Source organism: Teleopsis dalmanni, chromosome 2, assembly GCF_002237135.1.
Source record: "Teleopsis dalmanni isolate 2A chromosome 2, ASM223713v2, whole genome shotgun sequence".
In the NCBI taxonomy this organism is placed as follows: Eukaryota; Metazoa; Arthropoda; class Insecta; order Diptera; family Diopsidae; genus Teleopsis; species Teleopsis dalmanni.
This window is the reverse complement of record NC_051847.1, coordinates 139,026,775-139,031,366: the sequence shown is the minus strand read 5'-3', so window position 1 is coordinate 139,031,366 and position 4,592 is coordinate 139,026,775.

Here is a 4,592-nt window from a genome sequence, read left to right as displayed (position 1 = left end):
TATAAGAAAGACTACTGGATTTTAAAAAATTGGTGGGGCGACATGTGGGGTGAAGATGGCTACATGCGAATAAAGAAGGGTGTAAATCTATGTGGGATTGCAAATTATGCAGCATATTCTGTTGTCTAATAAATTCAGTGAAATTTGCTTTTAAACAATATTCATTATTACTAAATCCTTAGTATTTCAATTGAATAAAAACAAGGACATTTGATTTCTTCATGGAATAATAAATTAATAAAAAGTGTATATTTCGTATTGATAAAATTAATGGATTTTATTTTAGAAATTTATTTATTTATTAGAAAAAAGTTATACTAAGTTATGCACTTTAGTAGGTTTATAAAATAATTCTTTTGTATTCCAAGTGTGTCAAGCAATGATAATCTTTATTACGAGTATGTATGTTATGTTTGACCTAATGTGGTCACGAATTATCGAATATATAAAAAAAATACATATTACAATATATAATTATATATGATAATTTATAGATAATCCGAATATATTGACTTGGACTATCGTTTTCAATTTATCTTTGATTGTTATTAAAGATAAATAATATCAAAGAGCTTTTCTAATAGTATCAGTGTTTGTATTTTTAAATATTCTGAAAAATGATTTTAATATTAATTAATTCGTTCATGTATGTATAATTGTCCAAAAAAATCAATTACAAAATTTTGCTATTAGCAGAAAATCAAATGAAATTATATTTATTGCATTTAATGGTACTTACCTGACCATTAATCCACTTGAATATAAGTAAAAGAATTACAATTATCAATAGGTTCCACTATAGGATGAGTAGGCAATATGATCCAAAATCTTACGCACTATAATTCGCTCATAATACCTGCGCTTCAAAATGGTACAAAAGTATGGACACCATCGAAGAATAATGAAGCAGCACTGGAGCTTCTACATAATGGATTAAAAAAATTGTTCGTAATATTTTTGGTACTTTAAAAGTTGGAAACGATAACCTCATTCAAATGAACGACGAGCCATTCCAGCCGACTATAGTTTAGTCGGTTATGTTGGCTTGGACATATCATGTATATGAATGGCCATGTACCAGAAAAAGAGTTCTTTAAAGTACCAGATGGGGAAAAACAATTAAGAGTAGGACCAAGTCTGAGTTAAAACAACCTATTATGTGAACGGGAGAAACAGCATCTACTTGAACACTGGAGAGCCCAAACAGGCATGCGACAGTCAAAAAGATTCATTGATCCTGAACACATCAAAGTTGATGCTATCATCAACCTTGTAACGAACCTTTCTGGCCGGGGTTTTACTCGCCGGATTCAAGGTTCAGTCCTACAATAAATTTATTTGATAGGAACAGTGGAATACGGTGGATGGTGACGTTGGTACGGTGATATGGTTTGAAGAAATGTGAATTTCTTCTCTATACAATGGGTTTGACGTAGAAATGTTAATTTCGACGCCCCTGACAAAAGGTTTGAAGAAATGTGAATTTCTTCTTTATACAATGGATTTGGCGTAGAAATGTTAATTTCAGCGCCCCTGACAAAAGGTTTGAAGAAATGTGAATTTCTTCTCTATACAATGGATTTTGGCGTAGAAATGTTAATTTCGACGCCCCTGAAAAAAGGTTTGAAGAAATGTGAATTTCTTCTCTATACAATGGATTTGACGTAGAAATGTTAATTTCAGCGCCCCTGACAAAAGGTTTGAAGAAATGTGAATTTCTTCTTCATACAATGGATTTGGTATGGGTGCTAATACTCATGTGGTATTATCACCTTACCGCGTAATTTACTAACGAAAATTTGATTTCGTTATGAACAATAGAGTAATAGAAATTTATATTTCTATTACTATTAACGAAATGTTAATTTCGTTATTAATTATGATTTTTAATAGAAATGTGTATTTCTATTAAAAATAAAAAAAAATAAAACAAATAGAAATCGAGATGTAAATTTCGATTCTTGGTGTTTCAGCACATGTAATATAGAGCGACCTGTTCTTAGCTCGCTGTCTTGCTGAATCCCCGTCTACTGCGTTTGCTTCGCCTTTTATACTTGTGATGTGCGAAGCCAGCAGTATCTTTGTTCTTGTGATTTCAACGGTTCGTTGTTTACAAGTTTCTTTCTATTGTTGTTTGTTTTCTTGTTGTTTATTTTGTTTTTATTATATTTGTGTTGTTTGGTATTATTTTTTTTATTATTTGTGTAATTTAGTTGGTGTAAATTTTATGTTACAACCTTAGCAGAAATGATATCAAAATCTACACTGAACTTCTTACAGGATACTGTAGACTTAATTACCACATGAAGATCATAGGTGCGGTAGAAAGTGATTCCTGTCGACTCTGTTATGAGGAGAAGGAAACATCAGAACATGTTCTATGCAACTGCCCAGCGGTGGCAAGACGTAGACTCGATTACCTTGGTAGCGGGATCCTGGTCCCAAATCAAATAGGTAAAATTAAGCCCACTGCAATTATAAGATTTATAAATAGTCTAAAATTGTCCTAGTTGGGCCTATAGGCGCACAATAGATCTTTTAGGTCGGGGTGCACAAATAGCCTATTTTAAATAATAATAATAAGTCTGAGTTATCAAGTTGAGAAAACAATAACAGAGCTTGCAGCATGAAATTGCGAAAGAAACGCACACAGGAAGGGCGCTTGAAGGAGAGGAAGGACTGCGTTAGAATGATGTCAGTTTCTTATGGTCAAAGAATTATATAATTAATATAGTGAGTTGGTAATAAGTAATTACTTACTTAGAGCTTAATAGCTACATAATTTAAATTACTTAGTTTCACAGTCGAAATTAAATATCGAAACTGTCTTAAATTATGATTAACTCATTAATTTTTGCAAATTAAGTAGTACTTGCGTCAGTAGTGAGATTTAAGTTAAGACTGAAAACGGCTCTTAATGTCATATATAAAAAAATTTCTATGAAAATTAAGAGTTTTATGGAAGTCAAATTTATTAATTTAAGCATAAATAAATAAATTAAATAAATAAATTGTGATTAAAAAAAAACGCTAAAAATTTAAATTAACTTATACAAGTTAGTTCTTTATAATCATACTCAAAATATCGTAAAACAAAACGAAATTTATCTATTATACACAAAAATTGAAAATAATTTCACAATATTCTAAAATTGAAACCATTCCCAATTTCATTGATAAAGTTTAATGGTAAAATCAGAACAGCGAATTCAATAATGACTTGCGGCCTGCAAATATCAACTATAAATGTCAACTGCAAATCTAAAGTAAAATTTTAGTGATAAACTTTTTGATAACAAAAACAATAAAACTTTAGTGAAATATTAATAAAATTTTGTTATAAAATTTATATACTCTGACAAGTTTAATTTTATCTCTACTATATTTTATAATACTTAATGCACATTTACTGCTCAATAGAAAATGATTAAGCAAATTTAAACAATAATGAGTTTAGAGTAATTTTTACATATTAAACTATGAACTGTTTAGGTGAATTGAATAATATAAATTATTTTCGAAGTAAATTATTATAACTTTTATATTAATTAAGTTATCAAAAAGGTATCGTATGGATTTCTCAAATATGTCATACCTGAATAAATATTATAATACTCGTATTTACTATTTTGCGAATATAAATATTTTTAAAAAACAATCCCATCAAATGAAGTTCAAATTAATTATTTAAAATTATTATTAGCATGTTAGGTTCATGCAAACAACAAAAACTCAAAACAACTATAAGTATAGCAAAAAAATTTAATTAATAAAAATTAAATTTGTTGTTCAAGTTCATGATTGTTAAAAATCCTACATTAAATCCTACATTAAATTGAATTTGGTGACTAGCAATTATTTAAGATATAATATTATGTTTGGTCTACCACTCAGACAAGAACCGTGATTCTGTTATGATCAGTGTTATCATCAGTGGTATTTAGAAATATTTTGTTCAATTTAACTTTTGTGTATAATTTTAAGACTACAAGTAGCAAGTGTTTATATTGTGTCTTGATGAATTTTAGGCTAGAACCATACTTAAACTTAGCGCTACAATATATTCTTATCGCTAAAGGCTTTCTTAAACATATTGAATGCCTGATGGCACTTAATTCAGTATTTATCACATAATTTCATTTTAATTGCAACTCTTCGATCCATTAGTTTGTCTCATTCGATATAGGCGCACGAACTAAATATCACAGTTACATGATAGTGAATACGTATGTTACTTGCACTGCAACCAATACCGAAAAAAGACTCGACTTTATGAAGTAGTTAGGCAGGCACAATTTTAAGTTTGTTATTAATGTGGCATATTAAGCTCCAATATTAAAGCACCTGTTAAGAATATCTATATTTTTTACTGTCTACTAAGTTACGTTTTAAAATCAACGATTGTTCATTTTATTTAATATAACCAATTTGGTTTCCATACTTTCTCTTTTCCTTTATGTTTGTAAAAAATTGTGGTTCCATAAACTCATATATCCTACTTTGTAAAACTTAAGGGTTTTTGCCTGGTGTTAGTATAAGTAATTAATATGTAGTGGTAAGGATTTAAACTAATGGCTGCCAGTCAAATTTTT